Source organism: Pseudorasbora parva, chromosome 22 (assembly GCF_024679245.1).
Source record: "Pseudorasbora parva isolate DD20220531a chromosome 22, ASM2467924v1, whole genome shotgun sequence".
NCBI lineage: Eukaryota > Metazoa > Chordata > Actinopteri > Cypriniformes > Gobionidae > Pseudorasbora > Pseudorasbora parva.
The window spans coordinates 10,565,067-10,586,503 of record NC_090193.1 but is presented as its reverse complement, the minus strand read 5'-3'; the positions used below and the strand labels follow the sequence as shown (position 1 = coordinate 10,586,503).

At 48.6% G+C, this 21,437-nt stretch overlaps 25 non-coding genes across 25 annotated transcripts; 8 read left to right on the top strand and 17 right to left on the bottom strand.

Moving 5' to 3' along the window:
• Positions 1-206: 206 nt before the first annotated feature.
• trnar-acg (transfer RNA arginine (anticodon ACG)) lies at positions 207-279 on the bottom strand. The gene has a single exon. It is a non-coding gene; the product is annotated as a tRNA-Arg (tRNA).
• Positions 280-909: 630 nt separating this feature from the next.
• trnae-cuc (transfer RNA glutamic acid (anticodon CUC)) lies at positions 910-981 on the top strand. Its single transcript has one exon. It is a non-coding gene; the product is annotated as a tRNA-Glu (tRNA).
• A 265-nt stretch (positions 982-1,246) lies between these two features.
• Positions 1,247-1,318, bottom strand: trnae-uuc (transfer RNA glutamic acid (anticodon UUC)). The gene has a single exon. It is a non-coding gene; the product is annotated as a tRNA-Glu (tRNA).
• A 474-nt stretch (positions 1,319-1,792) lies between these two features.
• trnar-acg (transfer RNA arginine (anticodon ACG)) lies at positions 1,793-1,865 on the bottom strand. Its single transcript has one exon. It is a non-coding gene; the product is annotated as a tRNA-Arg (tRNA).
• A 630-nt stretch (positions 1,866-2,495) lies between these two features.
• Positions 2,496-2,567, top strand: trnae-cuc (transfer RNA glutamic acid (anticodon CUC)). Its single transcript has one exon. It is a non-coding gene; the product is annotated as a tRNA-Glu (tRNA).
• Positions 2,568-2,832: 265 nt separating this feature from the next.
• trnae-uuc (transfer RNA glutamic acid (anticodon UUC)) lies at positions 2,833-2,904 on the bottom strand. The gene has a single exon. It is a non-coding gene; the product is annotated as a tRNA-Glu (tRNA).
• A 476-nt stretch (positions 2,905-3,380) lies between these two features.
• Positions 3,381-3,453, bottom strand: trnar-acg (transfer RNA arginine (anticodon ACG)). The gene has a single exon. It is a non-coding gene; the product is annotated as a tRNA-Arg (tRNA).
• A 630-nt stretch (positions 3,454-4,083) lies between these two features.
• trnae-cuc (transfer RNA glutamic acid (anticodon CUC)) lies at positions 4,084-4,155 on the top strand. The gene has a single exon. It is a non-coding gene; the product is annotated as a tRNA-Glu (tRNA).
• Positions 4,156-4,420: 265 nt separating this feature from the next.
• On the bottom strand, positions 4,421-4,492 carry trnae-uuc (transfer RNA glutamic acid (anticodon UUC)). Its single transcript has one exon. It is a non-coding gene; the product is annotated as a tRNA-Glu (tRNA).
• Positions 4,493-4,966: 474 nt separating this feature from the next.
• trnar-acg (transfer RNA arginine (anticodon ACG)) lies at positions 4,967-5,039 on the bottom strand. Its single transcript has one exon. It is a non-coding gene; the product is annotated as a tRNA-Arg (tRNA).
• A 630-nt stretch (positions 5,040-5,669) lies between these two features.
• Positions 5,670-5,741, top strand: trnae-cuc (transfer RNA glutamic acid (anticodon CUC)). The gene has a single exon. It is a non-coding gene; the product is annotated as a tRNA-Glu (tRNA).
• Positions 5,742-6,006: 265 nt separating this feature from the next.
• trnae-uuc (transfer RNA glutamic acid (anticodon UUC)) lies at positions 6,007-6,078 on the bottom strand. The gene has a single exon. It is a non-coding gene; the product is annotated as a tRNA-Glu (tRNA).
• A 477-nt stretch (positions 6,079-6,555) lies between these two features.
• trnar-acg (transfer RNA arginine (anticodon ACG)) lies at positions 6,556-6,628 on the bottom strand. Its single transcript has one exon. It is a non-coding gene; the product is annotated as a tRNA-Arg (tRNA).
• Positions 6,629-7,258: 630 nt separating this feature from the next.
• Positions 7,259-7,330, top strand: trnae-cuc (transfer RNA glutamic acid (anticodon CUC)). The gene has a single exon. It is a non-coding gene; the product is annotated as a tRNA-Glu (tRNA).
• A 265-nt stretch (positions 7,331-7,595) lies between these two features.
• Positions 7,596-7,667, bottom strand: trnae-uuc (transfer RNA glutamic acid (anticodon UUC)). The gene has a single exon. It is a non-coding gene; the product is annotated as a tRNA-Glu (tRNA).
• A 474-nt stretch (positions 7,668-8,141) lies between these two features.
• Positions 8,142-8,214, bottom strand: trnar-acg (transfer RNA arginine (anticodon ACG)). The gene has a single exon. It is a non-coding gene; the product is annotated as a tRNA-Arg (tRNA).
• A 967-nt stretch (positions 8,215-9,181) lies between these two features.
• Positions 9,182-9,252, bottom strand: trnae-uuc (transfer RNA glutamic acid (anticodon UUC)). The gene has a single exon. It is a non-coding gene; the product is annotated as a tRNA-Glu (tRNA).
• Positions 9,253-9,729: 477 nt separating this feature from the next.
• Positions 9,730-9,802, bottom strand: trnar-acg (transfer RNA arginine (anticodon ACG)). Its single transcript has one exon. It is a non-coding gene; the product is annotated as a tRNA-Arg (tRNA).
• Positions 9,803-10,432: 630 nt separating this feature from the next.
• On the top strand, positions 10,433-10,504 carry trnae-cuc (transfer RNA glutamic acid (anticodon CUC)). The gene has a single exon. It is a non-coding gene; the product is annotated as a tRNA-Glu (tRNA).
• A 265-nt stretch (positions 10,505-10,769) lies between these two features.
• On the bottom strand, positions 10,770-10,841 carry trnae-uuc (transfer RNA glutamic acid (anticodon UUC)). The gene has a single exon. It is a non-coding gene; the product is annotated as a tRNA-Glu (tRNA).
• A 474-nt stretch (positions 10,842-11,315) lies between these two features.
• trnar-acg (transfer RNA arginine (anticodon ACG)) lies at positions 11,316-11,388 on the bottom strand. Its single transcript has one exon. It is a non-coding gene; the product is annotated as a tRNA-Arg (tRNA).
• A 630-nt stretch (positions 11,389-12,018) lies between these two features.
• On the top strand, positions 12,019-12,090 carry trnae-cuc (transfer RNA glutamic acid (anticodon CUC)). Its single transcript has one exon. It is a non-coding gene; the product is annotated as a tRNA-Glu (tRNA).
• A 251-nt stretch (positions 12,091-12,341) lies between these two features.
• trnae-uuc (transfer RNA glutamic acid (anticodon UUC)) lies at positions 12,342-12,413 on the bottom strand. The gene has a single exon. It is a non-coding gene; the product is annotated as a tRNA-Glu (tRNA).
• Positions 12,414-13,591: 1,178 nt separating this feature from the next.
• trnae-cuc (transfer RNA glutamic acid (anticodon CUC)) lies at positions 13,592-13,663 on the top strand. Its single transcript has one exon. It is a non-coding gene; the product is annotated as a tRNA-Glu (tRNA).
• Positions 13,664-13,928: 265 nt separating this feature from the next.
• On the bottom strand, positions 13,929-14,000 carry trnae-uuc (transfer RNA glutamic acid (anticodon UUC)). The gene has a single exon. It is a non-coding gene; the product is annotated as a tRNA-Glu (tRNA).
• Between the last annotated feature and the right edge of the window lie 7,437 nt (positions 14,001-21,437).

The window sequence follows — 21,437 nt, the reverse complement described above, 5'->3', positions numbered from 1 at the left end:
TGACAGTGCTTATGCGATGCATTTGAAAGCACGCACGGTATTGTATGGTAGGTGCTATCTAGCTGACAAAACGGCCTATGGTTGGACTGTCAGTTTACAAGAAAAAAAAAAACTAACCATTCCAATACCAATAGTCAAAAACTATGGGCTAATAAAACAAACTAATAAAACTGCTGTAGGCTGATAGCGAAGCAAAAGAGGCAGATCGAGCCAGCCAGGAGTCGAACCTAGAATCTTCTGATCCGTAGTCAGACGCGTTATCCATTGCGCCACTGGCCCACCGGTCAGGCGCCCTGGTGTTTACACGCATCTTGGTGGTGTTCGCCTGGAGCGGGGCCTGTCGCAACATCAACTTTTTCTCATGCCATTAACAGGCCTGGAGCCAACGTAAGGAAGCGCTCCGATGAGGGGTCTGCTATGAAAAGCTTGAAGACGGAGGCGTCACATGTTAGGGATCTCTGTCTTCCTGGCGTGGCTAACGTAGCTGGGTAGCAAATTTTTTTAAAACAGTGCAAGGCTGGCCGCTCAAAAAGCCAGGCATACCTCAGAGACGACGACACTCTGTGCTATGCGCTCTGTCAACCTCGAGCTCCTTCGCCAGATGCTCTGCAGAAGAAGGGCTGAAAACAAAAAGCGGAGTGAGTCAGGCACCTCTTGGCACTGAGAGCACGGCTGGGCTCTCCTTGTTGTCTTTTGCAAGCTGCTTTGATTGAATTGCAAGTTGCGGTGTTGTTAGGATGTTCTCACGGAGCATGTGACAGTTTCTCAGTGGAAGAACTGTGATCCAGGGTCAGAGACTCTCTCCTCTCCAAGAGGAAAAGGCTAGCCTTAGCGGTTTTGCTTGAGAAATTGCAGCAAAATCTGGTAGAGGCCGACAGGCAGGCTTGAGGAGATAGGCTGAACAGCCCTTCCCTGGTGGTCTAGTGGTTAGGATTCGGCGCTCTCACCGCCGCGGCCCGGGTTCGATTCCCGGTCAGGGAACGTTCCTTTTGCCCTCCAGCGCGGCCAAGAAAATGTTTGAGTGTGAAAAGTGACCTCCTTCGAGCCGGAGTCGAACCAGCGACCTAAGGATTGCCAACGTTCCACCTACAGTCCTCCGCTCTACCAGCTGAGCTATCGAAGGTATGCAGGGAAAGAGAAGAACCTCAACCTATCAGGTTGCTGCAGCTCCACTGCTGGCTAAAAGCGATTCAGTAATAGACAGAAGCTCTGGCTGTTCGATAAGGGGAGCAAAGACAAGCCAAACTTCCCATACCGGGAGTCGAACCCGGGCCGCCTGGGTGAAAACCAGGAATCCTGACCGCTAGACCATATGGGAAAGCCCGCAAACGCCGGTCAGGCTTGTGTGCCATTTTTCATGCGTGTGGCCAGTACAAGGGCAGGGTTATGTTAGGCCCTTTGGCATTCAGTGTGTGACCGTCGCCTTTAAGAATATGGCAATGTTCCGAAGGGATTGTTTACTGAATTCACTTGTACCAGACTCGATGGAGGGAGATGTCATTTGTCTCTCCCAGGGAGTGCAGCTCTCTCCCATTCTTGTGTTCGCATAAAAAGATACTATAAACTGGTCATTAAAGCAAGGTCCCCGTGACAGTGCTTATGCGATGCATTTGAAAGCACGCACGGTATTGTATGGTAGGCGCTATCTAGCTGACAAAACGGCCTATGGTTGGACTGTCAGTTTACAAGAAAAAAAAACTAACCATTCCAATACCAATAGTCAAAAACTATGGGCTAATAAAACAAGCTAATAAAACTGCTGTAGGCTGATAGCGAAGCAAAAGAGGCAGATCGAGCCAGCCAGGAGTCGAACCTAGAATCTTCTGATTCGTAGTCAGACGCGTTATCCATTGCGCCACTGGCCCACCGGTCAGGCGCCCTGGTGTTTACACGCATCTTGGTGGTGTTCGCCTGGAGCGGGGCCTGTCGCAACATCAACTTTTTCTCATGCCATTAACAGGCCTGGAGCCAACGTAAGGAAGCGCTCCGATGAGGGGTCTGCTATGAAAAGCTTGAAGACGGAGGCGTCACATGTTAGGGATCTCTGTCTTCCTGGCGTGGCTAACGTAGCTGGGTAGCAAATTACTTTAAAACAGTGCAAGGCTGGCCGCTCAAAAAACCAGGCATACCTCAGAGACGACGACACTCTGTGCTATGCGCTCTGTCAACCTCGAGCTCCTTCGCCAGATGCTCTGCAGAAGAAGGGCTGAAAACAAAAAGCGGAGTGAGTCAGGCACCTCTTGGCACTGAGAGCACAGCTGGGCTCTCCTTGTTGTCTTTTGCAAGCTGCTTTTATTGAATTGCAAGTTGCGGTGTTGTTAGGATGTTCTCACGGAGCATGTGACAGTTTCTCAGTGGAAGAACTGTGATCCAGGGTCAGAGACTCTCTCCTCTCCAAGAGGAAAAGGCTAGCCTTAGCGGTTTTGCTTGAGAAATTGCAGCAAAATCTGGTAGAGGCCCACAGGCAGGCTTGAGGAGACAGGCTGAAGAGCCCTTCCCTGGTGGTCTAGTGGTTAGGATTCGGCGCTCTCACCGCCGCGGCCCGGGTTCGATTCCCGGTCAGGGAACGTTCCTTTTGCCCTCCAGCGCGGCCAAGAAAATGTTTGAGTGTGAAAAGTGACCTCCTTCGAGCCGGAGTCGAACCAGCGACCTAAGGATTGCCAACGTTCCACCTACAGTCCTCCGCTCTACCAGCTGAGCTATCGAAGGTATGCAGGGAAAGAGAAGAACCTCAACCTATCAGGTTGCTGCAGCTCCACTGCTGGCTAAAAGCGATTCAGTAATAGACAGAAGCTCTGGCTGTTCGATAAGGGGAGCAAAGACAAGCCAAACTTCCCATACCGGGAGTCGAACCCGGGCCGCCTGGGTGAAAACCAGGAATCCTGACCGCTAGACCATATGGGAAAGCCCGCAAATGCCGGTCAGGCTTGTGTGCCATTTTTCATGCGTGTGGCCAGTACAAGGGCAGGGTTATGTTAGGCCCTTTGGCATTCAGTGTGTGACCGTCGCCTTTAAGAATATGGCAATGTTCCGAAGGGATTGTTTACTGAATTCACTTGTACCAGACTCGATGGAGGGAGATGTCATTTGTCTCTCCCAGGGGGTGCAGCTCTCTCCCATTCTTGTGTTCGCATAAAAAGATACTATAAACTGGTCATTAAAGCAAGGTCCCCGTGACAGTGCTTATGCGATGCATTTGAAAGCACGCACGGTATTGTATGGTAGGTGCTATCTAGCTGACAAAACGGCCTATGGTTGGACTGTCAGTTTACAAGAAAAAAAAAAACTAACCATTCCAATACCAATAGTCAAAAACTATGGGCTAATAAAACAAACTAATAAAACTGCTGTAGGCTGATAGCGAAGCAAAAGAGGCAGATCGAGCCAGCCAGGAGTCGAACCTAGAATCTTCTGATCCGTAGTCAGACGCGTTATCCATTGCGCCACTGGCCCACCGGTCAGGCGCCCTGGTGTTTACACGCATCTTGGTGGTGTTCGCCTGGAGCGGGGCCTGTCGCAACATCAACTTTTTCTCATGCCATTCACAGGCCTGGAGCCAACGTAAGGAAGCGCTCCGATGAGGGGTCTGCTATGAAAAGCTTGAAGACGGAGGCGTCACATGTTAGGGATCTCTGTCTTCCTGGCGTGGCTAACGTAGCTGGGTAGCAAATTACTTTAAAACAGTGCAAGGCTGGCCGCTCAAAAAACCAGGCATACCTCAGAGACGACGACACTCTGTGCTATGCGCTCTGTCAACCTCGAGCTCCTTCGCCAGATGCTCTGCAGAAGAAGGGCTGAAAACAAAAAGCGGAGTGAGTCAGGCACCTCTTGGCACTGAGAGCACGGCTGGGCTCTCCTTGTTGTCTTTTGCAAGCTGCTTTGATTGAATTGCAAGTTGCGGTGTTGTTAGGATGTTCTCACGGAGCATGTGACAGTTTCTCAGTGGAAGAACTGTGATCCAGGGTCAGAGACTCTCTCCTCTCCAAGAGGAAAAGGCTAGCCTTAGCGGTTTTGCTTGAGAAATTGCAGCAAAATCTGGTAGAGGCCCACAGGCAGGCTTGAGGAGACAGGCTGAACAGCCCTTCCCTGGTGGTCTAGTGGTTAGGATTCGGCGCTCTCACCGCCGTGGCCCGGGTTCTATTCCCGGTCAGGGAACGTTCCTTTTGCCCTCCAGCGCGGCCAAGAAAATGTTTGAGTGTGAAAAGTGACCTCCTTCGAGCCGGAGTCGAACCAGCGACCTAAGGATTGCCAACGTTCCACCTACAGTCCTCCGCTCTACCAGCTGAGCTATCGAAGGTATGCAGGGAAAGAGAAGAACCTCAACCTATCAGGTTGCTGCAGCTCCACTGCTGGCTAAAAGCGATTCAGTAATAGACAGAAGCTCTGGCTGTTCGATAAGGGGAGCAAAGACAAGCCAAACTTCCCATACCGGGAGTCGAACCCGGGCCGCCTGGGTGAAAACCAGGAATCCTGACCGCTAGACCATATGGGAAAGCCCGCAAACGCCGGTCAGGCTTGTGTGCCATTTTTCATGCGTGTGGCCAGTACAAGGGCAGGGTTATGTTAGGCCCTTTGGCATTCAGTGTGTGACCGTCGCCTTTAAGAATATGGCAATGTTCCGAAGGGATTGTTTACTGAATTCACTTGTACCAGACTCGATGGAGGGAGATGTCATTTGTCTCTCCCAGGGGGTGCAGCTCTCTCCCATTCTTGTGTTCGCATAAAAAGATACTATAAACTGGTCATTAAAGCAAGGTCCCCGTGACAGTGCTTATGCGATGCATTTGAAAGCACGCACGGTATTGTATGGTAGGCGCTATCTAGCTGACAAAACGGCCTATGGTTGGACTGTCAGTTTACAAGAAAAAAAAACTAACCATTCCAATACCAATAGTCAAAAACTATGGGCTAATAAAACAAGCTAATAAAACTGCTGTAGGCTGATAGCGAAGCAAAAGAGGCAGATCGAGCCAGCCAGGAGTCGAACCTAGAATCTTCTGATCCGTAGTCAGACGCGTTATCCATTGCGCCACTGGCCCACCGATGAGGCGCCCTGGTGTTTACACGCATCTTGGTGGTGTTTGCCTGGAGCGGGGCCTGTCGCAACATCAACTTTTTCTCATGCCATTAACAGGCCTGGAGCCAACGTAAGGAAGCGCTCCAAAGAGGGGTCTGCTATGAAAAGCTTGAAGACGGAGGCGTCACATGTTAGGGATCTCTGTCTTCCTGGCGTGGCTAATGTAGCTGGGTAGCAAATTACTTTAAAACAGTGCAAGGCTGGCCGCTCAAAAAGCCAGGCATACCTCAGAGACGACGACACTCTGTGCTATGCGCTCTGTCAACCTCGAGCTCCTTCGCCAGATGCTCTGCAGAAGAAGGGCTGAAAACAAAAAGCGGAGTGAGTCAGGCACCACTTGGCACTAAGAGCACGGCTGGGCTCTCCTTGTTGTCTTTTGCAAGCTGCTTTGATTGAATTGCAAGTTGCGATGTTGTTAGGATGTTCTCACAGAGCATGTGACAGTTTCTCAGTGGAAGAACTGTGATCCAGGGTCAGAGACTCTCTCCTCTCCAAGAGGAAAAGGCTAGCCTTAGCGGTTTTGCTTGAGAAATTGCAGCAAAATCTGGTAGAGGCCCACAGGCAGGCTTGAGGAGACAGGCTGAACAGCCCTTCCCTGGTGGTCTAGTGGTTAGGATTCGGCGCTCTCACCGCCGCGGCTCGGGTTCGATTCCCGGTCAGGGAACGTTCCTTTTGCCCTCCAGCACGGCCAAGAAAATGTTTGAGTGTGAAAAGTGACCTCCTTCGAGCCGGAGTTGAACCAGCGACCTAAGGATTGCCAACGTTCCACCTACAGTCCTCCGCTCTACCAGCTGAGCTATCGAAGGTATGCAGGGAAAGAGAAGAACCTCAACCTATCAGGTTGCTGCAGCTCCACTGCTGGCTAAAAGCGATTCAGTAATAGACAGAAGCTCTGGCTGTTCGATCAGGGGAGCAAAGACAAGCCAAACTTCCCATACCGGGAGTCGAACCCGGGCCGCCTGGGTGAAAACCAGGAATCCTGACCGCTAGACCATATGGGAAAGCCCGCAAACGCCGGTCAGGCTTGTGTGCCATTTTTCATGCGTGTGGCCAGTACAAGGGCAGGGTTATGTTAGGCCCTTTGGCATTCAGTGTGTGACCGTCGCCTTTAAGAATATGGCAATGTTCCGAAGGGATTGTTTACTGAATTCACTTGTACCAGACTCGATGGAGGGAGATGTCATTTGTCTCTCCCAGGGGGTGCAGCTCTCTCCCATTCTTGTGTTCGCATAAAAAGATACTATAAACTGGTCATTAAAGCAAGGTCCCCGTGACAGTGCTTATGCGATGCATTTGAAAGCACGCACGGTATTGTATGGTAGGTGCTATCTAGCTGACAAAACGGCCTATGGTTGGACTGTCAGTTTACAAGAAAAAAAAAAAACTAACCATTCCAATACCAATAGTCAAAAACTATGGGCTAATAAAACAAACTAATAAAACTGCTGTAGGCTGATAGCGAAGCAAAAGAGGCAGATCGAGCCAGCCAGGAGTCGAACCTAGAATCTTCTGATCCGTAGTCAGACGCGTTATCCATTGCGCCACTGGCCCACCGGTCAGGCGCCCTGGTGTTTACACGCATCTTGGTGGTGTTCGCCTGGAGCGGGGCCTGTCGCAACATCAACTTTTTCTCATGCCATTAACAGGCCTGGAGCCAACGTAAGGAAGCGCTCCGATGAGGGGTCTGCTATGAAAAGCTTGAAGACGGAGGCGTCACATGTTAGGGATCTCTGTCTTCCTGGCGTGGCTAACGTAGCTGGGTAGCAAATTACTTTAAAACAGTGCAAGGCTGGCCGCTCAAAAAACCAGGCATACCTCAGAGACGACGACACTCTGTGCTATGCGCTCTGTCAACCTCGAGCTCCTTCGCCAGATGCTCTGCAGAAGAAGGGCTGAAAACAAAAAGCGGAGTGAGTCAGGCACCTCTTGGCACTGAGAGCACGGCTGGGCTCTCCTTGTTGTCTTTTGCAAGCTGCTTTGATTGAATTGCAAGTTGCGGTGTTGTTAGGATGTTCTCACGGAGCATGTGACAGTTTCTCAGTGGAAGAACTGTGATCCAGGGTCAGAGACTCTCTCCTCTCCAAGAGGAAAAGGCTAGCCTTAGCGGTTTTGCTTGAGAAATTGCAGCAAAATCTGGTAGAGGCCCACAGGCAGGCTTGAGGAGACAGGCTGAACAGCCCTTCCCTGGTGGTCTAGTGGTTAGGATTCGGCGCTCTCACCGCCGTGGCCCGGGTTCGATTCCCGGTCAGGGAACGTTCCTTTTGCCCTCCAGCGCGGCCAAGAAAATGTTTGAGTGTGAAAAGAGACCTCCTTCGAGCCGGAGTCGAACCAGCGACCTAAGGATTGCCAACGTTCCACCTACAGTCCTCCGCTCTACCAGCTGAGCTATCGAAGGTATGCAGGGAAAGAGAAGAACCTCAACCTATCAGGTTGCTGCAGCTCCACTGCTGGCTAAAAGCGATTCAGTAATAGACAGAAGCTCTGGCTGTTCGATAAGGGGAGCAAAGACAAGCCAAACTTCCCATACCGGGAGTCGAACCCGGGCCGCCTGGGTGAAAACCAGGAATCCTGACCGCTAGACCATATGGGAAAGCCCGCAAACGCCGGTCAGGCTTGTGTGCCATTTTTCATGTGTGTGGCCAGTACAAGGGCAGGGTTATGTTAGGCCCTTTGGCATTCAGTGTGTGACCGTCGCCTTTAGGAATATGGCAATGTTCCGAAGGGATTGTTTACTGAATTCACTTGTACCAGACTCGATGGAGGGAGATGTCATTTGTCTCTCCCAGGGGGTGCAGCTCTCTCCCATTCTTGTGTTCGCATAAAAAGATACTATAAACTGGTCATTAAAGCAAGGTCCCCGTGACAGTGCTTATGCGATGCATTTGAAAGCACGCACGGTATTGTATGGTAGGCGCTATCTAGCTGACAAAACGGCCTATGGTTGGACTGTCAGTTTACAAGAAAAAAAAACTAACCTTTCCAATACCAATAGTCAAAAACTATGGGCTAATAAAACAAGCTAATAAAACTGCTGTAGGCTGATAGCGAAGCAAAAGAGGCAGATCGAGCCAGCCAGGAGTCGAACCTAGAATCTTCTGATCCGTAGTCAGACGCGTTATCCATTGCGCCACTGGCCCACCGATGAGGCGCCCTGGTGTTTACACGCATCTTGGTGGTGTTTGCCTGGAGCGGGGCCTGTCGCAACATCAACTTTTTCTCATGCCATTAACAGGCCTGGAGCCAACGTAAGGAAGCGCTCCGATGAGGGGTCTGCTATGAAAAGCTTGAAGACGGAGGCATCACATGTTAGGGATCTCTGTCTTCCTGGCGTGGCTAACGTAGCTGGGTAGCAAATTACTTTAAAACAGTGCAAGGCTGGCCGCTCAAAAAGCCAGGCATACCTCAGAGACGACGACACTCTGTGCTATGCGCTCTGTCAACCTCGAGCTCCTTCGCCAGATGCTCTGCAGAAGAAGGGCTGAAAACAAAAAGCGGAGTGAGTCAGGCACCTCTTGGCACTAAGAGCACGGCTGGGCTCTCCTTGTTGTCTTTTGCAAGCTGCTTTGATTGAATTGCAAGTTGCGATGTTGTTAGGATGTTCTCACAGAGCATGTGACAGTTTCTCAGTGGAAGAACTGTGATCCAGGGTCAGAGACTCTCTCCTCTCCAAGAGGAAAAGGCTAGCCTTAGCGGTTTTGCTTGAGAAATTGCAGCAAAATCTGGTAGAGGCCCACAGGCAGGCTTGAGGAGACAGGCTGAACAGCCCTTCCCTGGTGGTCTAGTGGTTAGGATTCGGCGCTCTCGCCGCCGCGGCCCAGGTTCGATTCCCGGTCAGGGAACGTTCCTTTTGCCCTCCAGCGCGGCCAAGAAAATGTTTCAGTGTGAAAAGTGACCTCCTTCGAGCCGGAGTTGAACCAGCGACCTAAGGATTGCCAACGTTCCACCTACAGTCCTCCGCTCTACCAGCTGAGCTATCGAAGGTATGCAGGGAAAGAGAAGAACCTCAACCTATCAGGTTGCTGCAGCTCCACTGCTGGCTAAAAGCGATTCAGTAATAGACAGAAGCTCTGGCTGTTCGATAAGGGGAGCAAAGACAAGCCAAACTTCCCATACCGGGAGTCGAACCCGGGCCGCCTGGGTGAAAACCAGGAATCCGACCGCTAGACCATATGGGAAAGCCCGCAAACGCCGGTCAGGCTTGTGTGCCATTTTTCATGCGTGTGGCCAGTACAAGGGCAGGGTTATGTTAGGCCCTTTGGCATTCAGTGTGTGACCGTCGCCTTTAAGAATATGGCAATGTTCCGAAGGGATTGTTTACTGAATTCACTTGTACCAGACTCGATGGAGGGAGATGTCATTTGTCTCTCCCAGGGGGTGCAGCTCTCTCCCATTCTTGTGTTCGCATAAAAAGATACTATAAACTGGTCATTAAAGCAAGGTCCCCGTGACAGTGCTTATGCGATGCATTTGAAAGCACGCACGGTATTGTATGGTAGGTGCTATCTAGCTGACAAAACGGCCTATGGTTGGACTGTCAGTTTACAAGAAAAAAAAAAAACTAACCATTCCAATACCAATAGTCAAAAACTATGGGCTAATAAAACAAACTAATAAAACTGCTGTAGGCTGATAGCGAAGCAAAAGAGGCAGATCGAGCCAGCCAGGAGCCGAACCTAGAATCTTCTGATCCGTAGTCAGACGCGTTATCCATTGCGCCACTGGCCCACCGGTCAGGCGGCCTGGTGTTTACACGCATCTTGGTGGTGTTCGCCTGGAGCGGGGCCTGTCGCAACATCAACTTTTTCTCATGCCATTAACAGGCCTGGAGCCAACGTAAGGAAGCGCTCCGATGAGGGGTCTGCTATGAAAAGCTTGAAGACGGAGGCGTCACATGTTAGGGATCTCTGTCTTCCTGGCGTGGCTAACGTAGCTGGGTAGCAAATTACTTTAAAACAGTGCAAGGCTGGCCGCTCAAAAAACCAGGCATACCTCAGAGACGACGACACTCTGTGCTATGCGCTCTGTCAACCTCGAGCTCCTTCGCCAGATGCTCTGCAGAAGAAGGGCTGAAAACAAAAAGCGGAGTGAGTCAGGCACCTCTTGGCACTGAGAGCACGGCTGGGCTCTCCTTGTTGTCTTTTGCAAGCTGCTTTGATTGAATTGCAAGTTGCGGTGTTGTTAGGATGTTCTCACGGAGCATGTGACAGTTTCTCAGTGGAAGAACTGTGATCCAGGGTCAGAAACTCTCTCCTCTCCAAGAGGAAAAGGCTAGCCTTAGCGGTTTTGCTTGAGAAATTGCAGCAAAATCTGGTAGAGGCCCACAGGCAGGCTTGAGGAGACAGGCTGAACAGCCCTTCCCTGGTGGTCTAGTGGTTAGGATTCGGCGCTCTCACCGCCGCGGCCTGGGTTCGATTCCCGGTCAGGGAACGTTCCTTTTGCCCTCCAGCGCGGCCAAGAAAATGTTTGAGTGTGAAAAGTGACCTCCTTCGAGCCGGAGTCGAACCAGCGACCTAAGGATTGCCAACGTTCCACCTACAGTCCTCCGCTCTACCAGCTGAGCTATCGAAGGTATGCAGGGAAAGAGAAGAACCTCAACCTATCAGGTTGCTGCAGCTCCACTGCTGGCTAAAAGCGATTCAGTAATAGACAGAAGCTCTGGCTGTTCGATAAGGGGAGCAAAGACAAGCCAAACTTCCCATACCGGGAGTCGAACCCGGGCCGCCTGGGTGAAAACCAGGAATCCTGACCGCTAGACCATATGGGAAAGCCCGCAAACGCCGGTCAGGCTTGTGTGCCATTTTTCATGCGTGTGGCCAGTACAAGGGCAGGGTTATGTTAGGCCCTTTGGCATTCAGTGTGTGACCGTCGCCTTTAGGAATATGGCAATGTTCCGAAGGGATTGTTTACTGAATTCACTTGTACCAGACTCGATGGAGGGAGATGTCATTTGTCTCTCCCAGGGGGTGCAGCTCTCTCCCATTCTTGTGTTCGCATAAAAAGATACTATAAACTGGTCATTAAAGCAAGGTCCCCGTGACAGTGCTTATGCGATGCATTTGAAAGCACGCACGGTATTGTATGGTAGGCGCTATCTAGCTGACAAAACGGCCTATGGTTGGACTGTCAGTTTACAAGAAAAAAAAACTAACCATTCCAATACCAATAGTCAAAAACTATGGGCTAATAAAACAAGCTAATAAAACTGCTGTAGGCTGATAGCGAAGCAAAAGAGGCAGATCGAGCCAACCAGGAGTCGAACCTAGAATCTTCTGATCCGTAGTCAGACGCGTTATCCATTGCGCCACTGGCCCACCGATGAGGCGCCCTGGTGTTTACACGCATCTTGGTGGTGTTTGCCTGGAGCGGGGCCTGTCGCAACATCAACTTTTTCTCATGCCATTAACAGGCCTGGAGCCAACGTAAGGAAGCGCTCCAAAGAGGGGTCTGCTATGAAAAGCTTGAAGACGGAGGCGTCACATGTTAGGGATCTCTGTCTTCCTGGCGTGGCTAACGTAGCTGGGTAGCAAATTACTTTAAAACAGTGCAAGGCTGGCCGCTCAAAAAGCCAGGCATACCTCAGAGACGACGACACTCTGTGCTATGCGCTCTGTCAACCTCGAGCTCCTTCGCCAGATGCTCTGCAGAAGAAGGGCTGAAAACAAAAAGCGGAGTGAGTCAGGCACCTCTTGGCACTGAGAGCCCGGCTGGGCTCTCCTTGTTGTCTTTTGCAAGCTGCTTTGATTGAATTGCAAGTTGCGGTGTTGTTAGGATGTTCTCACGGAGCATGTGACAGTTTCTCAGTGGAAGAACTGTGATCCAGGGTCAGAGACTCTCTCCTCTCCAAGAGGAAAAGGCTAGCCTTAGCGGTTTTGCTTGAGAAATTGCAGCAAAATCTGGTAGAGGCCGACAGGCAGGCTTGAGGAGACAAGCTGAACAGCCCTTCCCTGGTGGTCTAGTGGTTAGGATTCGGCGCTCTCACCGCCGCGGCCCGGGTTCGATTCCCGGTCAGGGAACGTTCCTTTTGCCCTCCAGCGCGGCCAAGAAAATGTTTGAGTGTGAAAAGTGACCTCCTTCGAGCCGGCGACCTAAGGATTGCCAACGTTCCACCAGTCCTCCGCTCTACCAGCTGAGCTATCGAAGGTATGCAGGGAAAGAGAAGAACCTCAACCTATCAGGTTGCTGCAGCTCCACTGCTGGCTAAAAGCGATTCAGTAATAGACAGAAGCTCTGGCTGTTCGATAAGGGGAGCAAAGACAAGCCAAACTTCCCATACCGGGAGTCGAACCCGGGCCGCCTGGGTGAAAACCAGGAATCCTGACCGCTAGACCATATGGAAAAGCCCGCAAACGCCGGTCAGGCTTGTGTGCCATTTTTCATGCGTGTGGCCAGTACAAGGGCAGGGTTATGTTAGGCCCTTTGGCATTCAGTGTGTGACCGTCGCCTTTAAGAATATGGCAATGTTCCGAAGGGATTGTTTACTGAATTCACTTGTACCAGACTCGATGGAGGGAGATGTCATTTGTCTCTCCCAGGGGGTGCAGCTCTCTCCCATTCTTGTGTTCGCATAAAAAGATACTATAAACTGGTCATTAAAGCAAGGTCCCCGTGACAGTGCTTATGCGATGCATTTGAAAGCACGCACGGTATTGTATGGTAGGTGCTATCTAGCTGACAAAACGGCCTATGGTTGGACTGTCAGTTTACAAGAAAAAAAAAACTAACCATTCCAATACCAATAGTCAAAAACTATGGGCTAATAAAACAAACTAATAAAACTGCTGTAGGCTGATAGCGAAGCAAAAGAGGCAGATCGAGCCAGCCAGGAGCCGTACCTAGAATCTTCTGATCCGTAGTCAGACGCGTTATCCATTGCGCCACTGGCCCACCGGTCAGGCGGCCTGGTGTTTACACGCATCTTGGTGGTGTTCGCCTGGAGCGGGGCCTGTCGCAACATCAACTTTTTCTCATGCCATTAACAGGCCTGGAGCCAACGTAAGGAAGCGCTCCGATGAGGGGTCTGCTATGAAAAGCTTGAAGACGGAGGTGTCACATGTTAGGGATCTCTGTCTTCCTGGCGTGGCTAACGTAGCTGGGTAGCAAATTACTTTAAAACAGTGCAAGGCTGGCCGCTCAAAAAGCCAGGCATACCTCAGAGACGACGACACTCTGTGCTATGCGCTCTGTCAACCTCGAGCTCCTTCGCCAGATGCTCTGCAGAAGAAGGGCTGAAAACAAAAAGCGGAGTGAGTCAGGCACCTCTTGGCACTGAGAGCACGGCTGGGCTCTCCTTGTTGTCTTTTGCAAGCTGCTTTGATTGAATTGCAAGTTGCGGTGTTGTTAGGATGTTCTCACGGAGCATGTGACAGTTTCTCAGTGGAAGAACTGTGATCCAGGGTCAGAGACTCTCTCCTCTCCAAGAGGAAAAGGCTAGCCTTAGCGGTTTTGCTTGAGAAATTGCAGCAAAATCTGGTAGAGGCCCACAGGCAGGCTTGAGGAGACAGGCTGAACAGCCCTTCCCTGGTGGTCTAGTGGTTAGGATTCGGCGCTCTCACCGCCGCGGCCCGGGTTCGATTCCCGGTCAGGGAACGTTCCTTTTGCCCTCCAGCGCGGCCAAGAAAATGTTTGAGTGTGAAAAGTGACCTCCTTCGAGCCGGAGTCGAACCAGCGACCTAAGGATTGCCAACGTTCCACCTACAGTCCTCCGCTCTACCAGCTGAGCTATCGAAGGTATGCAGGGAAAGGGAAGAACCTCAACCTATCAGGTTGCTGCAGCTCCACTGCTGGCTAAAAGCGATTCAGTAATAGACAGAAGCTCTGGCTGTTCGATAAGGGGAGCAAAGACAAGCCAAACTTCCCATACCGGGAGTCGAACCCGGGCCGCCTGGGTGAAAACCAGGAATCCTGACCGCTAGACCATATGGGAAAGCCCGCAAACGCCGGTCAGGCTTGTGTGCCATTTTTCATGCGTGTGGCCAGTACAAGGGCAGGGTTATGTTAGGCCCTTTGGCATTCAGTGTGTGACCGTCGCCTTTAAGAATATGGCAATGTTCCGAAGGGATTGTTTACTGAATTCACTTGTACCAGACTCGATGGAGGGAGATGTCATTTGTCTCTCCCAGGGGGTGCAGCTCTCTCCCATTCTTGTGTTCGCATAAAAAGATACTATAAACTGGTCATTAAAGCAAGGTCCCCGTGACAGTGCTTATGCGATGCATTTGAAAGCACGCACGGTATTCTATGGTAGGCGCTATCTAGCTGACAAAACGGCCTATGGTTGGACTGTCAGTTTACAAGAAAAAAAAACTAACCATTCCAATACCAATAGTCAAAAACTATGGGCTAATAAAACAAGCTAATAAAACTGCTGTAGGCTGATAGCGAAGCAAAAGAGGCAGATCGAGCCAGCCAGGAGTCGAACCTAGAATCTTCTGATCCGTAGTCAGACGCGTTATCCATTGCGCCAAGGACGGCGCATATACGTCTATCAAAGCCATCCACAACTCCGTGAAATGTACCCGGAGATCGTCGGATCGAATCCCGCTCGACCCCAACTTTTGATCATGTAAACCAGAGTAATAAATATATATAAAATTAACTAAAATAACGTAGAAATGGAACGTAGGCGTCATTTATAATCCAGAGGTAACGTTTTGTGATAATGAAGGCAAAGAATAAGACAAATATTGGTGATTAATGTTATTTTTCTACACATTTAAATGAACGAAGGTTTATTCAGTTACTAAAACATCGAACAAAATGTATGTATAACAAATTCATTACACATTCAAATTAAAAAAATTAATGTATACACATTTTAAATTCATATAATTCTGTGTAGAAATTAAAAGGTGTGGTAAACAATAATAATAAGAGGAAGAAGAATAAAGAAATACAGATACGTCCAGACCCTTTTTATATATTTTATTATAATTACAACAACAATTAGTAGTGGTGATAATAATAATAATAATAATAACGAAAGGTTATTATTAATAATAATAGTATTAATAATAATCAGGTACATAAATAAATCAAGGATTATACAAATACACTAAAAATAATTATCATCTGTTAATATTAATTTACATATATACATAATTATTAATAACCTCTCTTAGTATAAAAACTGCAAAGAAATGTAATCAAATAAAATGTAAAATAGACAATAGCCATCTATTGTGCAAACTGGAGACCCATCATTCCCTGAGCTGACAATTTCCCAACCAAGTGAAAGTCAGTAACTTTGATTTAAAAAAACTCACACATAAATAACAAAGTAAACTTAGTATATGTTAAATTTATACAAAAAATATTTTCCCAACAGAGACCTAGAGCAGAGTAAACTGCTTGTTTACTCTGCTCTAGGTCTCTGTTGGGAAAATATTGTTGAAGAATGTTGAAAAAAACATGAAAAACCACCCAGATGTTGGAGATGTGTAAATTACTCTATAATGCAAACATTAACCAAATAAAAATAAATAAATAAATAAATACAATAAGAAATTAAGAACCTGGAGGGTTGTCATTTCCAGTTTTTTTTCTCCTATAACCTCGTTCCTCTAGCACAGCCCTCCATTCACTATATGACTGAGTCTCAGACTCTTTGCAGTACCAGTTGCCGAAGTACTGAAGATGTGATGGTGGCTTTCTCTCTTTTTTACACTTTTTGCACATAATAACATCTGTCTTCCTCACATATTTTCTTGTGACAGTTCCAGTGTTTTCCCTCTCCTGTTTTCTCTTTCGGTATTGCTGAGTGGAGTAAGGAACATCTTGACTGGGTGTCTGTGTTTGAGGTGATGGTGGCATAGCTGAAAGAAATGGGATGTTGAAGAACATCATCTGTGAGGTACCAGGCACTGGAGGAAGCTGCACAGATGGTAGAACGAAAGGGAGAGAGACAGGTGGTGCTGGTGCAATGACAGGATGTGTCATTTGATGCGATGGTGGAGCCTGGGAGATGGTCTGAGGTTGGGACCTCCCCTTGAGTTTTGCCTCCCCAGCAGTGTTTGGTGGGAGGACAAACAGGTGAGGCTCAGCCAGATTGGCTGAATACAGAATTGGTCCTTTCTGCATAGCTGCAGGAAGCTTCTCAGGTCCTGCCATGGGTGCGCCTGGGGCTTGGATTCCCTGCTTTAAAATGTCCTGCTCCTGTGACTTGCAGCGTCTGCTGAACCTGGGAAAATATAAAACAAGCGCTATTATTACAAAATTATGTGTGATAAACAAGTTTTTGCTCACAACTATGATGCAGCAGCATGACAGAGCGGGGGTTAGAGGAAGGGGTAAGGGTAGAGAAAGGGGTAGGGGTATGGGTAGAGGAAGGGTTAGGGGTAGAGGAAGGGTTAGGGGTAGAGAAAGGAGTAGGGGTAGAGGAAGGGTTAGGGGTAGAGGAAGGGTTAGGGTTCGAGGAAGGGTTAGGGTTAGGGGTAGAGGAAGGGTTAGGGGTAGAGAAAGGGGTAGGGGTAGAGGAAGGGTTAGGGGTAGAGGAAGGGTTAGGGGTAGAGGAAGGGGTAGGGTTAGGGGTAGAGGAAGGGTTAGGGTTAGGGGTAGAGGAAGGGGTAGGGTTAGGGTTAGAGGAAGGGGTAGGGGTTGAGGAAGGGTTAGGGGTAGAGGAAGGGTTAGGGGTAGAGAAAGGGTTAGGGGTAGAGGAAGGGGTAGGGTTAGAGGAAGGGTTAGGGTTCGAGGAAGGGTTACGGGTAGGGAAGGGTTAGGGTTAGAGGAAGGGGTAGGGGTTGAGGAAGGGTTAGGGGTAGAGGAAGGGTTAGGGGTAGAGAAAGGGGTAGGGGTAGAGGAAGGGTTAGGGTTAGGGTTAGAGGAAGGGTTAGGGTTCGAGGAAGGGTTAGGGGTAGAGGAAGGGGTAGGGGTAGGGAAGGGTTAGGGTTAGGGTTAGAGGAAGGGGTAGGGGTTGAGGAAGGGTTAGGGGTAGAGGAAGGGTTAGGGGTAGAGAAAGGGGTAGGGGTAGAGGAAGGGTTAGGGTTAGGGGTAGAGGAAGGGGTAGGGTTAGAGGAAGGGTTAGGGTTCGAGGAAGGGTTAGGGGTAGGGTTAGGGGTAGAGGAAGGGGTAGGGGTAGGGGTAGGGGTAGGGGTAGGGAAGGTTTAGGCCTAACCCTACCATGTAAATTACTTGAAACCTCTGTGTAGCCCTCAGCTGCTTTGATTTAAGTTTAGGGTTAGCGGTAACAATGCTAACTTACTCACCATTGTGTGACTGTTGCAGCGTTCACTTCTGGGAGCTGGATGGTGGTCTCGGTCATCACCTTAGCATTGGTGATGATGCACTCTCGGATGTGCTTGTAAGCTCGTGCCACCATTGTGAAGCGGGACACCCTCACTCCGTCACAGCGCACCGCGTTTGGGTAGAGAGCACAGAGCCTTGTGAAGATGGCCTCCACCACTCGGTTGCAGTCAGGCCACTGTGCAGGACTATGAGCCCCAACGAAACACCTGTAAATGACAGCAGAATACATATTATTAATTCAAGATTATTTTATTGTTTTGTTTAATTGTTTTATTTCCCCTTTTCTATTCTGTCTGTTTTACTTTTTGTTGTCTTTATGGTCAATGTTGAAATATATGCATAAATTAGATCACTACTGGGTTACTGTGTTATGGCATTTTTCACAATACAGACTGCACATTATCCCGCTTATTACATGGCTACTTACTAAAAGACAGTAAAAGATAAATAATTTGACACTAAATATTGATCCAAAGTGATTTTATTGATTAAGAAATTTTAAAGATTAAGAAATCTTGCTAAATAAAATTGATGTATGGTTGGAACTGCATCCATAGCAACGTAACATAGCAACATAAAGTCAGCATTAAACATAACTCACAACTAATAATTTAAGTTATAACTAACTTTGAACTAAGTAAGGCTGCGGGAAGATAAGCTAGGCATCAAGGCGTCAGATTTTACAACTTTGATTAAACAGGGGTTAGGGTCACCACCCTGCATGGGTGGTGATATTTCAGCCAGTTTCAGTTATATTTATGCAAAAAATACCCTTCGTTTGCTAAATTTAACATACCTTTTTGTGCTCTCCACACCTGGTGCCACAATCTTCTTTGTAGCCCTGAATCGTCCCTGTTTTAAGGTGGTTTTATGACGTGGTGAGTAAATGGTCTTGTTCTTGTCATACTCCCCCATTGCTTGCCATAGGGTGATGATCTTGACGCACTCGTCTCCAGTCAAGGCCAGACGGTAATCTCTAAGGCTAACCAAAAACTCTGCCAAGTCCTGCACGGCTCCATACCCCTCAATATTATCAGGTCCAACAGAATCCTAAAATGAAAGATTATTTAGGAACTTTTGATAGCAGTAATGAATACAAATATTCACATGAAAGCATAGGCAACATTACCCAGGTTTGGTTTAAACACATATAAATGTACATTTAAAAAGAAACTTACATCATGTGAAGTGTTCTCTTCAGATGTTGGTAGATGAGGAGTTTCTGTGGATAATTGGTCCACTGGGACTACATGAAAAAGGTAAATATTTAGTTAAAATGTGTATTTGTGTCTTTCAATATGACAAATTTAAATTAGAGTTAGTGTGACTGAAACATCTATCAATATTTTGGTAAAACTCACAGCTATGAGCTTCAGGAGAGAGTGCAGGCTTTGAATGAGTGTGTAGTGAGCTAAAAACAGGCGATGGCACTGGTGATGGAGGGACCACAGACAGTGATGACATGGGCTTGAAAACAGACGATGGGACTGGTGATGGAGGGACCACAGACAGTGATGACATGGGCTTGAAAACAGGCGATGGGACTGGTGATGGAGGGACCACAGACAGTGATGACATGGGGCTGGTTGCTGGAGGGGTTGGACATGATGCTGCAGACACTGATGCTTCTGAAGAAAAAGCAGGTGTCCGTTCTGTGTCGAAGGTGGGGACAGTGATGTCGTGAATCTCCTCAAGTTCAGCATAATCTTCATCCACCTCTGTACCAACCTCAGTCGTCTCTGACTCTTCAATGGCCAACTTATAGTCCTGCAGAACTTTACCAGTTTGCTGGTAAAGGTACTCCACTCCAATAAGTTCACCTTTAAAATATTAAAACATTGACAATAAGATAATATACCAGGATATTATAACTCAGTGGAAAAATTGTATGTGTACACATGACTGTAATTGTAACTAAAAAAAAACAAATAGTTATCTACCAGTGTACTTTCTTGGCCCAACATATGGGATGATTTTCTTGCCCATAACCTCCTCTGCAAGAGTATTGACAGCATGGCGCAGAAGATGATTATAAGAATGTGACTGCTGCTCATCTGTTGTTGCTGCCACAGCCCGGTCCTCATTCCACCTTGCAAGTCCATCCAAAAGGTACGCCTGGAAGAAGGTGTCACTTGCCAGCGTACCTGTACATTGAAAACAAAAAGACCACAGAATGGGTTACGCATAAATACACAAATACCTGTACTTGCAATCATCATAATTATTTAAAATATATGATTACATCATATCAGTATTTTAGTAATTCAGTTAAGTCAATTATTTACCTGGGATGAATCTGTTAAGGTGTAGGTGAAATGACTCAAGCGAAGTGGAACCTCTGGCACAGCGGTAGGTTGGCAGGCGGTGCCCTCCCTTCACTACAGTGCCAGTCTGCATGTAGAGCTGCACACCTACAGGATCCTGGATGCAGGCCACATGCTTCCGCTGGGACTTTAAGATCTCTCTCATCCGGGCTGAATTTATTAGTGGTACTCCCAGAGTGTCACGACCAGCATCTCCATCAAAGGCCTGAATATGGCTCTCAATCAGCGCCAGGGTCTCCTTGGTCCCACGAGTGGTTCTCCTGCAATGTAGGGCTAGCTCACTACGGCTGATACAGCGCAGCACATCAGCCTCGGATGATGGTTTCCGGTCAGCTTCCAGCTCTGCGCGCTTCGCCTTCTTAAGTGCAGTCAGGTCGTCCTGGTCCCACATGAAAATACAGTGGCTGAGGCGACTCATAAATGTTGCATACAGCTGGTGAGAGTCGGTGGTGCACCCCACAGCAAATCTCCGCATGAAGTGCCATATATCTAACCGGATGGTCATTTGGTCCCACTCTTCAAACATCCTCCTCAGAAGAGTGTTGCCACAGCAGTCTCGGTCAACATACATTATCTCAGGAGGAGCCACCCCAGCCACTCTGTATCGCTTGATGAGGCCTTCAATCATTGGTCCGAGACCAAAGCCTTCACTGGCTGTGAGCACGGACATGATCACCTGTCCATGCTCATTTCCAACGTTGGTTGCCCATGTAGCGGTGCCATAGCTGCGTCCTGCTAGTTTTCTGGCCACTTTTTTAGTAGAATCCATTTTTAAGATACGACCATATTGAGATGTTATAGTGGCCTTGATTTCGTCCAGCCTTTGCAGGACATCCTGGGCATACACCTGCATTAGCCACCGGTGCTTAGGGACAGAAGGCATTGAAAGAGCAGGTTCAAATGTCACAGGCAGGATCAGGTTTGATGTGACAGCACTGGCAATCCCCTTGCAATCTGTCAGATACTGGACTGTTTTTTCCAACCACACCTCAGCATGACGCTCCTGCAACTTGCGCTGGATCTGGCTGCTGCTGTTTCCCAGTCCTCGCTGACGCATCAAACTTACTACCTCGATGTCACATGCAAGTTTTGATGTGAGAATGCAAGGGAACTGCACCCTGTGGCCAATGTCGAGCTGGGAGACGATATCATGGCTCCAGCTGATGACCTTCCTCTTACATCTTCGGCAGGCCAGGTACTCAGATGCCACAAAGTACATCTTACCGAAGGCAAACACCTGTCTGATCTTTTGATGCAAGCCAGCTGAGGTCAGAAGGTCTTTCTGACAGTCTGGATGCGGACAGGTCAGCTTCACTTGCCACAGTTTTCGTGGCATCCAGAGCAGCAGGGGATGGCCAAAGTAATTCTCTAAGGGAGGAGACTTACTGGTCTTCAGTGGCACCTGTGGAGGATACCACCAAAGTTTGTCCACCCTGCTAAAGATTAGCTCAGGATGCCCTTGTGCTGACCACCTGAACAGGGCCTTGGACATCCACCTCTGGTCCACTTCAGGCAGGGTATTTATCCATCCAGCTGGAAGACAGACTCGTCGTACTGGAACCCCCCAAAGAGAAATAAACACATAAATAAACAAGTGCAAACTCACATTGCTTTACTTTATTATTCCTGGAAAGGAAACTTTAATATATATTTTTTAAAGTATATACGTACATCCCACATGTGCCTCCTCAAACTTATTTGCCTCTGCCAGCAGTGTGCTGTCATCTATCTCAGTGGACACAGAGGGGCGGGTGAGGGTGGCTGAGGGTCCTGTGTGTGCCTCAGAGGAGGCAGTC